The 13,774-nt window shown below is 47.1% G+C and overlaps 3 non-coding genes across 3 annotated transcripts; 2 read left to right on the top strand and 1 right to left on the bottom strand.

The window, feature by feature from the left end:
• The first annotated feature begins 695 nt into the window (after positions 1–695).
• LOC113831803 lies at positions 696–859 on the top strand. Its single transcript, XR_003485407.1, has one exon. It is a non-coding gene; the product is annotated as a U1 spliceosomal RNA (small nuclear RNA).
• Positions 860–6,543: 5,684 nt separating this feature from the next.
• On the top strand, positions 6,544–6,707 carry LOC113835720. The gene has a single exon (XR_003485408.1). It is a non-coding gene; the product is annotated as a U1 spliceosomal RNA (small nuclear RNA).
• Positions 6,708–7,580: 873 nt separating this feature from the next.
• LOC113831800 lies at positions 7,581–7,744 on the bottom strand. The gene has a single exon (XR_003485409.1). It is a non-coding gene; the product is annotated as a U1 spliceosomal RNA (small nuclear RNA).
• Between the last annotated feature and the right edge of the window lie 6,030 nt (positions 7,745–13,774).

Genomic DNA, 13,774 nt, shown 5'->3' with positions numbered 1-13,774 from the left:
GATGGCTCCGCGGTTGAAAGCTGCTTACAGTTGGTGACAGCCATGCCTAACGACCCTTTCAGGACTCCCCCAGGCAGGCCTCTGTGGGGAAAGGAGAAAATCGACTCCCCTCAGTCGCCCTGGCCTCCATCCCTCTCCCGCCGCCATAAACGTTAAGAATCAGGCCTGATAGTAGGTCCGGCCAATTCTCTTGCCTTTTTTGCGATTTAGGATTACAGGCGCGAGCGAGCCACTGTAGTCAAGTATACTGATGGAGGTTGTAGCGAGCTTATATGCGAAAGGAAAGTAGTTGGCTGGGCCGAGGGTGCAGCTGGACCGGTAGACAGACTTGGTTGCCTGGCACGCACAAAGCCCCGACGAGTGTGTGATCCCCAGTAGTGCACGATGGCACACAGCCAGGATCAGACGTTCAGGGTCCTCCAGGGAGACCGGTGGAGCGGCGGAGGCACGCGGGGCGGGGCGTATGCAGATGAGGCGGCGCGCAATGGCTGCCGGTCCCGCGTGGTTCGGGGGGACGCGTGTTGCTCCCGCATGGCGAAAAACACCGCGTGACGGAGTGTGATGTGCGTGGGGACGAAGAGACAAGGACGGGTCTCTGGAGGTCGCGCGCGGCGAGGCGGTGTCGCGAGTGCGGTGACCGTGCGTTCAAAGTGCGTTGAGCGCGAGGGAGAGCGCGCGCGGGGCGGCTGCAACTCATACTTACCTGGCAGGGGAGATACCATGATCACGAAGGTGGTTTTCCCAGGGCGAGGCTTATCCATTGCACTCCGGATGTGCTGACCCCTGCGATTTCCCCAAATGCGGGAAACTCGACTGCATAATTTGTGGTAGTGGGGGACTGCGTTCGCGCTCTCCCCTGGTTCTCTCTGGTCTGAAAGAAAAGAATCTCTGCCGACTGGATGGCGAGTAGGCGGTCCACAGGCATGTGGGCTTTTCGTTTCCCTTGCGGAAGTTCGGTGTTTTCTGGTGGTATTTGCAGCTTGAAGGGCTCATGGGGTTTTTTTTCCGCTTTTTTTTTTTTTTTGGCCTTTCGAGACAGGGTTTCTCTGTGGCTTTGGAGCTTGTGCTGTCTAGCTCTTGTAGACCACGATGGTCTCCAACTCACAGACATCCGCCTGTCTCTGCCTCCCGAGTGCTGGGATTAAATTAGCTTTGTGCGACCAACGCCTGACATCTTGCATTAAAGAGTAATGTTAACAGTGCACGCTAAGGACTAAAGTTGCAGGGGCAGATTAGACCAGAAGTAAGAGAAACTTGTTTTACTCTTAAACAAGACCGCGAAGAACTTTTGTCTAACAATCACTAAATATGCTTCCACAGGGCTCCTGCTCCCTGCTCCCTGCTCCTGATTACGTCCTGGAGTGCCTTTCTTATGAAACTTAAAATCCAGCACCTCCAGTCGGATGACTGCCACCCAGCCTTGCAATTCCTGCATCGGAAGACCTCTCCTCTGAATGGCCTCTTCACACACGTGGCATACACAAACACATAAATATCTAAACCAGCATGAGGGGCTGGTTCCGTCGGTAGAACCGATGCATAAGGCTTCACAACTTCTCAGCCAGGAGTGGTCGCTAGGAGTGAGTTCTAGGCCAGCCTGTGTTACGGAGTGACTCAAATTCCCTCCCAAAACCAGGAAAAGAGAGTAAGTACTCTCCGTTTCTGTGTTGGTGCCAGTGGCAGTTGCTCCTTCAAAGATGCAGTGGAGCGTGGCGACTCCGGGGGACTGGCTGAGCACCATTAAACCCATCCACACTCACTCCGGCCCTTTATGGCCAGGACACCTTTATTCTTGGGGCGCTCAGGCCTATGGGTCGTAGATCTCTTTGGTTCAAACTTCTAGTGTCCGTTTTTTGTAAAATCAAACCAGTTCTAGGGTCTGGAAGTCTATGTGCCAGCATGGTCATCTCTGTGAGGGTCCTCTTCTAGGTGCGAGTCACTACTTGGTATCCTCACCTGGCAGAAGGCACAGCTTTATCACTGCGTCAACCCACAGTTGCAGCGTTGCGTTTTTTGGCTCCAGACCATGCCTGTATCCTGGAAGAGAAAACAGATTTGAGGATATGTATGGAGATCCTTATCACAATTGTGTGTCACTCAGGTTCTAAGGGATATGGGGAGGGGGAGGGCATGATGCCCTCCCTCTTCTGTCCTCCACTGGGCACTGTGCACATGGAATACACCGAAATACACACAGGCCAAACACTTGTAAAAGTAAAATCACTCTCTCCCCACCCCTCATCCTTTTCTTTGTTTTTCCAGACAAGGTTTCTCATGTATTGCCCTGGCTGTCCTGAAAGTTGCTCTGTACAACCGGCTGGCCTCAAACTCACAGAACTCCATCTGCCTCTGCTTTCCCGAGTGCTGAAACTACAGGCTGCGCCATCACCTGCTGGGTGGGAGTGGTTTCTCTGGAGGAGTGTATATAACATGCTTTGACGTCAGCCGCCAGCGCCAGCTGGCAAACAATGACATGGAGATTTCTTATGAAAGCTTGGCATTAGCTGAGGCTTGTCCCACTAGCTCTTGCCTGGAGTCACCCAAGGTTCATCTGCACTTTTGGAGCATCCGTCTTTAGCCCACAGGCCTAGAATATCTGACAGATTTTTCTGTGAAGCAGGAAGTTTTTGAAAGACTGACTTGCCTAATCTTGGCAAAGTTCAACAGTCTTTTTCCTTTGTGTCCTGCTTGTCCTGTCAATGTAGAGTAAAAGTGCCAGCAAAAGAAACCAACCAGTTCCTGAGCAGGAAATCTAGCAGGCTGGCCCTGAACCCAGAGCCAGTCAGTGAAAGAACCACCCTAGCCCTGAATCTAGAAACTAACAAACATACCCTGACTCTGAAACCAGAGCCAAAGAAACACACTTTGGCCCCTGACCAACTGAACTAACCAATGCCTGAGCAGGAAAAACAACCAATCCCTGAGCAGAAAAATCTTCTCCCTGGGAAATATCTATCCCTAAGAAACGCTATATAGGTCCCCTCTGCCTGCTCAGTTGTGGGCTGTGTTTTTCCACCCTGACAGAGTCAGCCACCTTCCTGGACTCCTCCTTCCCAAAGAAATCTCTTTCTCAAAAGAGTCTTGGGTGAAGAACTTCATTCCCCAGTGCAGAATAGAAGAACCTTTCTGAGACATCCCTTAGGGGGACTGAGCAGCAAAAACCTTGCTGAGAGATTCCCTTGGGGGGCAGGGGGTGGGGGGCGGGGTTGAGCAAGGCTGAGCAGAAAAAAGTAACTTTTCTGCCAGAGCTGGAGGAGATAGCTATATTTCTGCAGGGGTTTCCCCTTTAGCAGAGTGAATCAGAAGAAGCAACACCTTGGGTCAGAGAGAAGCAGCAGCAGCAGAACTCTGCCAGGAGGCCCCCTTAAGGGGGAGGGGGCCTCAAGCAAAGCCCAGCTGTAATAGCTCTCTCTAGGAGAGGAGCAGGGTTGCTATAACCTGCAGGGAGACCATGCCCCACTGCTCCCCAGCTTCAGCTATCTCTCAACTTCCGGACAAGTTAGGATACCTCTCCCTCCAGGGCTGAGCTGTCCTATTGTGGCTCCAGCCACCAAGCTGCCCTAGGTATAGCCCGGCTTCCTGATAAGTCAGGTTATCTGTGCAGCCCGAGAGTGCTGTAAGACTCACACTCGCAGTCAACAGTCAAGACAAGAGCAGTTTCTTGCCCAATGGCTAGTTTTGCCAAATTGAAAGCAAACTCCAGGGGCTGGAGAGATGGCTCAGCGGTTAAGAGCACTGACTGTTCTTCCAGAGGTCCTGAGTTCAATTCCCAGCAACCACATGGTGGCTCACAACCACCTTGAATGAGATCTGCATGCAGGCAGAATACTGTATACATAATAAATAAATAAATAAATAAATCTTTAAAAAAATGGAGTTTCCTTGATGCCCATCATCTTCTCTGAGGCAAATGGTGCTGCCGGGAGCAGACATGTCTCATTGTCACGAAAAGCCCTATGTTAACAAAACATTTTAAATGCCATATTCTATAGGTCTTTGAAGTGTTTGAAGACCATCTATCTACCTAAAATATATCTTGACAGGCGGTGGTGGTGGTGGTGGTGGTGGTGGTGGTGGTGGTGGTGGTACACGTCTTTAATCCCAGCACTTGGAAGGCAGAGGGCAGGCAGATCTATGGGAGTTCCAGGACAGGCTCCAAAGCTACAGAGAAAACCTGTTCCGAAAAATAAATAAATAAATAAATAAATATCTCTAACCTCGAAAACAGAATACCTAAGATGACTAAAAGTTTGATTGTTATAGGTAACTAACTACTAGCCTTCATTTCTTTATTATCGTGACTAGTTTGTAGTAGTAACTTTCAAGGACAGGAAATTTACATTATATGGTCAAATGAGCTTCGTAGAACCAACACCTTAAACAAGAGTAGAAATTTATGTACAGCATGTTCTAACAAAAATAACCTTCAATCAGTATCGATATACAAAAATACAAGCATAGGAACGTATATACGGTTACAACAAAAATAACCTTAAATTTGTATCAGGATACAAAAATCCATACCAATGTAATATGTAAGACTAGTAGTTGCTGTTTCAGTTTAAAAGTGGAATTCAGCAATCTACCCTTTGGTCGTATCATTTCTATATCACCGCTTTTTCTTTTCAGAACAAGATCCCTGAATCTCATCTCCTTTGTTCAGTTTTTTCCCCTGACCATTACTGATAACAACTTGCAACCAACCTTACCCTAGATGATGACAAGTATCCGCAACCCACCGAATGACCAAAACCCACCCACCCCCACATCTTGGGAATGTGGGCATCATGTTCTCTAGATTGCTGCCTGTTGTCCTGGGGGTTGGGGGTGGGCGCTGCCACCTCCAGGGGAGGGAACCTGAGAAAATGGAGATAATGGTGAAGACCTGGGAGAGCTAGCCATATCCTTTGTTGCCAGTCTCTGTGTAATGGGAAAGTCCCAGCGGGAGTAGCACACGCTCGAGAGGCTGGACCATCTCAGCTAGCCGCCTTGAAATTGTCCTGAGCAGTCTGTAGTCTAAAGATGATCTGTTGGGCGGTGTTTGTCAGCTTAGCGGCTGGCCTTACCACAGTCCAGGTGGAATCGTTGTTGTGGGGCCCCCTCATCCTTTTGGAGACTTCAAAGGTCGCTGTTAGGAATGGTCATTGTTTACTGCAGAAAACTTAAAACATTTTAAAGGTCATAGGCAGCAGATCTCGGAGAGGTTGAAGGACCACCATTTGTTAAGTACATCTGGGGTACACAAATTTAATTCCTAGTTACCTGATAGAGCCTCAAGCCTGAAATCATGTACAGGAAGGTAGATGAAGCCTTTTTCAAGAACTAGTTAGTACTCCATATGACCATTAATATCATAACAGAAAATGTAAATATATGTATATATGCATATATATCTTATAAATGTTGAGATAAGACTTATACCTTAACCTCCAAGCCCTCTTTCTAGCCTCAGGGTACTTTCAAAAGGTGAGTTCGGCTCTAATGTCAACTATTCTGGCATGTTGAAGTTTCAAGACTTTTGTGAAAAACCACAGTCCAGTTCTCCTGACATGCTGGCTTCAAGTTTGAAGCATAGGCACACTGTTTTTGTTTTTCAAGTGTGGCTTCCTGTGCCTCGGTTGAGAGGCACCACCAGGGCCACACAGCATCCGGGACTGGGGGAAACACAGTGAAGGTGGAAAGGCCGGAGTCAGGTTTTTTGATTTAGCATTTTTATTTGTTTAAGTCGTTGGTGCTGAGTGAGGCTCGATCTCGCATGCTAGGCATGCCCTCTCTCACCAACCTATATAATAAAGTCCCTGCCCAAGCCGTAGTTTTGTTTGTTGTTGTTCTGAGACAGGGTCTCACTGTAGCTCTGGCTGGCCTAGAACTCACAGAGCTCACCACACACCCAGCCCTCCAGCATTAGTGTTTCATTTCTGTTTGTTTGAGAGAGGGTCTCGCTCTGTAGCTCTGGCTGTCGCGGAACTCACTATGCAGCCCCTCGCAGCCGTGACGAGAGTTAGGGTCATCAGAGAGGAGGGAACCTCAGTGGAGAACCTGCCTCCAAAAGATCAGGCTGGAGGCTGGAAAACCTGAAGGGCGTTTTCCTGATCAGCGGTGAGTGAGGGAAGGCCCAGCCCACTATGGGCGGTGCCACCCCTGGGCGGCTGGTCCTGGGTCCTTGGAGAAAGCCTGGCACGCACAGAGCTCCGAGTGCGTGATCCCCAGCAGTAGACGATGGCACACAGCTAGGATCAGACGTTTAGGGTCATCCTAGGCTACATAGAACGCTCCGGGCGGGTCGCGCGACCGAGGCACGCGGGGCGGGCGGGGCGGGGCGTATGCAGATGAGGCGGCGCGCAATGGCTGCCGGTCCCGCAGGGCTCGGAAGGCCCGGTCGCGCGTGGTGCTACACCGAGAAACGGAGCGAGATGTCGGTGGTGAGGGGCGAGGAGCGGGGTCTGGAGGTCGCGCGCGGCGAGGCGGTGTCGCGAGTGCGGTGACCGTGCGTTCAAAGTGCGTTGAGCGCGAGGGAGAGCGCGCGCGGGGCGGCTGCAACTCATACTTACCTGGCAGGGGAGATACCATGATCACGAAGGTGGTTTTCCCAGGGCGAGGCTTATCCATTGCACTCCGGATGTGCTGACCCCTGCGATTTCCCCAAATGCGGGAAACTCGACTGCATAATTTGTGGTAGTGGGGGACTGCGTTCGCGCTCTCCCCTGGTCTTCTCGGTTGAAAATAAGACTCAGTTGTAGTTTCTTTTGGTCTGCAGCCAGATGCAAGGTGTCTCTTATGCCTAGCACTTGCTACGGCGGTAACACTCAACTCAGTTTGATGGTAAGGTAACTTGTGATGAGGTGGTTGAAAAGACTGCTACGGGGTGGGGTGGACCCCGAGAAGGAAATCATGGGGTTTTGGGTGAGCGAGACTTAAATCAGGGTGTTATTAACGACCCTTTCCTGCCTGTTTAAGTCCTAAGTTTAGACAAGTTAGTCTTGAAAGAAAAACAAAACATCTTGGGCCACAAATTGCAGCTAATTACTACACAGTTGACTGACAGGTTACAGAGTCTTGTCCCGTTCCCCCGGGCTGGGAATCTTTACAACCGGCAACTAGCAAAAAATGGATAGTCACCTCTTCTATGAGAGCAACCAGGCTCCAGTCGTGGTATTCCTGATTTAAGGAGTTAATTTTTGATCCAGTTTAATCCCAGCAGCACTCACGCGGTGCAGCATCGCCGAGTTCACGCCTGAAAGGGGGGGGTGGGGGTGGAGAAAGTAAGATCTGGCTTTTGCAAGGCTTTTTTTCCTTTTCATTTATCTTCTCTCCTCTTCCTTTTTCTTCCTCTCTCTTCTCTGTATAGCACTGGCTACACACTCAGGACCAGGTTGGTCCAGAAAGATTTGCCGGCCTCTGCAGACATCCTGAGAGCCACCCACCGCACACCACTAGGGATTGTCTGTCGGTCTTGTCAGTGGCAAACGGCTCCTCTGACATCTACTGTCGTGAGATGGCTTTTCCTAATATACCAACCGAAATGTTGGTACGATAAAGCACAGTGCCCTGCACGTTTTTTCTTTCAGACCAAGAAAAACCAGGGGAGAGCGCGAACGCAGTCCCCCACTACCACAAATTATGCAGTCGAGTTTCCCGCATTTGGGGAAATCGCAGGGGTCAGCACATCCGGAGTGCAATGGATAAGCCTCGCCCTGGGAAAACCACCTTCGTGATCATGGTATCTCCCCTGCCAGGTAAGTATGAGTTGCAGCCGCCCCGCGCGCGCTCTCCCTCGCGCTCAACGCACTTTAAACGCACGGTCACCGCACTCGCGACACCGCCTCGCCGCGCGCGACTTCCAGAGACCCGTCCTTGTCTCTTCGTCCCCACGCACATCACACTCCGTCACGCGGTGTTTTTCACCATGCGGGAGCTGGACGCGTCCCTCCGAGCCCCGCGGGACCGGCAGCCATTGCGCGCCGCCTCATCTGCATACGCCCCGCCCTCGGCCTGATGTCACAGGCCCGCTCTGAGCTAGGACGCACTCCGACCGGCCCTGGCCCTGAGCCTGAAGGGGCGCTCTGCGCATGGCCAGCCCTCCCCTCCCCTCCCCTCCCCTCTTTGTTTTAATTCAGTTGCTGCTCGGTGTGGTGGCTGCAGACCTTTAACCTCCGCATTCCAGAGGCAGAGCCAGGGAGCAGGAGGCATGGCAGAGGGAGGCAGAGAGAGGAGCTCTTAGAAATCGAGGCCCTACTTGTCTATGTCTCGAGGTCTAGGCCAACCAAGACCACATAATGAGATCCTGTTTACAAAGGAAAAAGAAGACAAATCCAGTTGCTTATCTCCTATCAACCACAGTCCTGAGTTTGAGGCTGAGGGCTTACAACCTGAGAGGAGCTGCGACCCTCCCGGCTCAGCAGGACAAGAACACCTGCGCGACAAGAGACCCAACGTTTGGCCTTGGGACTCTGGAGAAAACACATCCACTTAAGAATAAAGTAGAGGGGCTGGAGAGATGGCCCAGTGGTTAAGAGCACTGGCTGTTCTTCCAGAGGACCTGGGTTCAATGTCCAGCACCCACATGGCAGCTCACAACTGTCTTTAGCGGCCAGTTCCAGGGGATCTGATACCTTCACACCAATGCACATAAAATAAAGTTAAATAAATTAATTTTTTTTTAAAAAAAGAATAAAGTAGAAAAGGCCAGTGAGTAGATACTGATTTACTTAGTGATTTACTTCAATCAAGGCTTGTACGGCCCATTTGCCAAGCATGACTCCACTTGCTCTCTGAAACAGAGTGACCTGGAGAAATAGCTGTTAAGGTCTTTGCCCTTAGCAACCTGCTGACCTTGGGTATGCTTTTGTTAACTCTTGCTTCCTTGCCTGCCCCACCTGTGGTGGTAGAGTATAAAATAAATACAAACCGGACCTGCCCAGCATTGAAGCTTCCTTTTAGTGGCTGTCCATGTTGTGCCCAGATTTCGGAACCCCAAAAGAACCCGCCAACAAGGGAATGCAAGGACAAAGTTTTCTTTATTGACTCGAGGATAGGGGCTGCAGCAAGGACCCCAATTGTTTGGGAACAAATGGAGTGCCCACTTTCGACTGAGGGGTGTTTTTATAAGGAAAACTGTAGGTCTGGAAGCCTCAAGATCACAAAACTTCTGTGGTTACCCAGGACAGGACAAAGATTGTATGCTTCAGGCAAGGTGCAATTAAGCAGGATGCTGCAGAGGAAATGAGTTTGCTATTTGTCTCCTGGGCTGGGGACTTCTACAATTGATATCTGATCCTCTTTGGACCAGAGGAATGTGGACACCATTCTAGGGTGTGGTATCTGGTCTAAGGGCTTGAGTCCTGTGGACCTTTGTTTAACCTTGTCTGCTGAGCTGCCTTTTGGGAACTCCGAGTTTTCTTTTTGGGCTTTGGAGTCTGGGCATTAGACTTTAACTAATTTCCCCTTTTCATCCTGGATTCTGGTGACATCTCTCTTCCACTCTCACTGGTGTTGGGGTGCTTATTCTAGAAAGTTCCCCGCAACACGCTGATGAAGCTTTCCTTTCCCAACGTCCTTTTCTCTGATGCACAGTCTCCACTCCCCAGGAGAGACCACTGTCCTTCAGTTGTTCTGATCAAAGGACAATTCTGGTGTCAGGTTGGGGTGGGGGGATCAGTTGTGGTGGACGAATTAATCCCAGCAGCACTCACGAGGCAGAATCAGGATGATCTGTGTGAATTCAAGTCCAGTCTGGTCTACACAGTGGGTTCCAGGACAGCCAGACCTACATAGACAGTTCCTGCCTCAAAAATAAAGGGAAGAGACAAAGAAGGGGCAAGGTGTACGATTTTGCGCCTGTAGAGCTCCTTCTCTCATTTCCGTGTTGCCTTGATCAATTTTGATCTAACAGAAGCCAAATGGACTGTTGGCAATCCTACTGATCAAGAATAAGACCACAATCCTAGCCCACTTACTGCTTCTGTTCCGAGAAAGGGTCTGGGGCTTTTCTGTTCGCTGTTCCAAGGAAGACCACTAGATGTTCCGGCTGATAAGAAGAATGTTCCAGTCCCAGCAAATAGCTGATGTTCCTTCTGTTATTCCCCCCAATTCTATTGTTGCAGGGCTATTTAAGCCCATTCTAAGCCCCAATAAATCGAGACCTTGACATTGCACAGACGGACTCTTGTCCTTTCTCTCGCCGCTTGGTCTCCTTTCTTTCTCTTGCCCATGACTCTTTCAGGCAGCCCCCCTTCGGAACCCTGAATGACTGATCTGCGGGACAGGTCAAGTGGTGCCTGAACAGGGACCCGAAGTATGGTCAGCTGTCAGACGGCGAAAAGACAGCCCGGGACAAAGAGGATCCTGTAGACAGCTAAACTGGAGCTCTCTCCAGGTGGAGGTAAGGTACCAATCATTGCCGTCCAAATGCCATGGGTACTTTCATTAGTAAGGGGTTAAAATTCATAACAGAGTTCAAAATAGCATTCAGGGAGAAAGGAATAAGAGTTAAAAAAGAAAGATAAAAAGGAGTAAAAATTAAAAAGGAGAAGATAAAAAGAAATGAGTTAAAAAGAAAGATTTAGTCCATTTTTTCTGTTTTATTAATAAAGCTTGTCTATGTTTGATTTTAATGGGACCAGACATAGCTCCCCAGACCTGGGAAAAGGTTGGGAGAGATTTAGGTAAGATGTATGAGTTAAACCCCCCAAAAAAAATGTTCCTGAAGTTATTCTTAATTATTGGGCTCTTCTCAGGGACGTCATTCAGAGCCCTGAACTCGTTGGTGAGAGGTCTTGCCTCTTGCTGACTGTTAAAGACTTCCTTCAGAAGTCGAGACCATTGTCATGTACAGAAGCCAATGACTGACCTTCCCCAATTCCCTCAGCCCCAGCTCTCACCCTCCTGGGGCTCTGCATACTTGCAAGCCACGGAGGACTCACTGGTCTGCTCTTTGCTGGCAGCATTTCTTAGAGGCGGTCAAGCTTGGGGGCTGCAACTTACAGCCTTGGGAGATGTCACCATGGTTGATGGCTAATTAATGTATATAAGTGCTATTGATACAGCCAGACAGAAACTGTTTTTGAGACTTATAGAAAAGAAAAGGCAACATATTTAAGCTTAGAATTGTTCAAATTTTGGATGCTCATGTTTCAATGATTGACTATAAGCTACTATGTTAAAAATTCCAATTAGGGATTTTTCTTTTCTACAAATTGATCATAACCTAGGCAAAAGGAGAAATGTGAGACGTATGCAAGTTATGAATGAACGGTGTGGCCACACCTGGATGCGTGATGTGATTGTGAATTTATGAATGCGGATGAATGGAAATGCCTAAATTGCCTTGGATATGATTAGAGATATTTACATTGCCTTGGATATTGTTTTAAAAATATCAAAATCACTTTAATAGAGTCAAAAAGAGCATCCAGTTAATGAGTCAATGTCTTAACAGGAAAAATTATGATTTGAGCCCTAGGAGATAGTCAATTAAAAAGTTAGCAAAAGTTTATAGCATTAGCTTAGAGATATGAGTAATCTATGATACTATAAAATTTGGCAGATGAGAGGATATAGGTCTTACTAAATTTTTATGGTTAAAAAAGGACATCTAGAAAATAAGGGTTAATGCATCATTTTGAGAAGGATTTATGAGAAGCCTCACAAAAGAGCCAACCTGTTAGATTCACAGCTTGACAGGTCAGCTAACATGCAAATAAGGGCTTATCAGCTTGTCAGCCTCGAAGGTTAGATTAGAAAAGGCTACTCAGAAACTCTAAATAAATCTAGAGAACTGTTAAAGACATATGTTATATTCTAAAGAAATTAAGGCTTAATAGATAGCAATTGGAAAAGATACTTTAAAAATCTTTAAATGAGTTTTTTAGAAATTGTTATAAAACATTGGTTAAGTACCCTTTTTGGGACATCTAATGATGATTTAAATCCTTTAAGTAAAATTCTATAAGGAGATAATGATCCAGATATACCCAAACAGCTAACTAGAAAGGTAGACAAGTTCTATAATTAGAGGAGGCGATTCAGCATTAGCCTACATGGTACAGAAATGCCGTATAGGCCTAAATTCCCTTTTTTTTTTTTTTTTTTTTTTTTTTTTTTTTGCTTTTGACTAGCATTTCAGCCTTCTTGGGTCCCTAACTTCGTCCCAAAGTCAGCAGGAAGTAGCATGGAAAAGAATGCATCGCCCATTTTCCCTGGTTGAAATGCTAAGTCAAAAGAAACTCCCTTACATGGGGGAATGCCAATATCTCTCACTCTCTGATGGGGACGCTGGAGAGACAACAATTCCATGATTGCTCTATGCTGCCCTAAAAGAGGAGTGCTGTTTCTATGTTAACCATTCTGGAGTTATTAGGGATTCCATGGCCAAGCTCAGAGAAAGACTCAACCATCGGTGAAAGGAACGGGAGTCCCAACAAGGCTGTTTTAAAGGAATCTCCACCCTCTTAGGACCCCTACTTATTCTTTTACTGCTGCTTACTTCTGGGCTATACATTCTTAATCACCTACTCCGATTTATTAAAGAATGCTTACCCATAACCCAAACCCTAGTTCTTAATCAGCAATATCAGGCTCTCAGGCAATAAGCAGGACCATGGGTTTTAGGATTAAAACCTCACAAAAAAAGATGGGGGAATGAAATATTTTAGTTTGCTGAGAGAAAAAGTTTTAAAAGATTTTAGTTCACAGAGAGAGAAAAAGTTTCCCACAGGCCTTGGCCCATTACAAGGGGGTTGGCCCCAACCCCGGGCACATCCTATGGTTTAGACGGGGGCAATCGCCAAGACAATCCTCTTTGGGTCACACCTGACTGGCCAACAGATAATCAAGGACTTTCCAGGGTACGTTCTATGGTTTTTCCTTTGTAGAAAAGCAAGTCACACCTGGGTGACCAATCTAACATGAGATCATACTTTGTAATCAATCACTTTATGCCCCTTGCCTGTATGCTGATCTGCAGTTTTTTTCTATATAAGGAGCCTGTAACCCTTGCTGGGTTGTGCAGCTTCCCCAATATTGCTGACACCCGAATTCGCATTCGTTCAATATTTTAGAAAGTATTTTAGAAGAGAACCAAGTATGATACATGTCTCCTACTCTAAGCAACAGTTTAATTGATGGTTTCAGAACAATGACTTATGGGTGATTGTCTTTGCTCAGTTTTCAGGAAGAATTAATAATCAGTTTCTAGCTCATGAACTGTTACAATTTGCACTAATGCATCTTTTATATTTCCAAAATTAGTCCTATAAAAATATGCTATGCTAATTTTTACCAATGGTTCTATTGGGAGAGTCACTTATATAGGTTATTAATAGAAAGAAATAGATAGAGCAGACAGCTCTGGCTTCAGCTCAAATAATTAAACTGCAAGCTGTTATAATGGTCTTTTAAATCCTGGTAAATAATTCATTTAATTTATATACTGATAGTCATTATGTCTTCAAGGATCTTATGGTAATAGAGACAATTCCATACATAGGATCCAATATTAGATTAATTTGAGCAAATTCAAAATGTTATTCACCTAAGAGAATTGCCATGTTTATGGGTCACAATGGGAGCCTACTAAATAGGCCTTTCCCTGATTACTAGCCAAATGGAATGAATTATCTGATTAACAAAATCAGTTGATTTGCCTCAAATAGAAAAAGCTCAACAGGCTTGTAACTTCATAATAGCAAAAGTCTAAGTAAGAAATTTGGCTTAACCAGAGAGACTGCTGGTCAAATCATCAAACAATGAGGAATAGGTCCACAATATGGCTATG

This window comes from Cricetulus griseus, chromosome 5, assembly GCF_003668045.3.
Source record: "Cricetulus griseus strain 17A/GY chromosome 5, alternate assembly CriGri-PICRH-1.0, whole genome shotgun sequence".
In the NCBI taxonomy this organism is placed as follows: Eukaryota; Metazoa; Chordata; class Mammalia; order Rodentia; family Cricetidae; genus Cricetulus; species Cricetulus griseus.
This window is presented reverse-complemented; position numbering and strand designations above follow the sequence as displayed.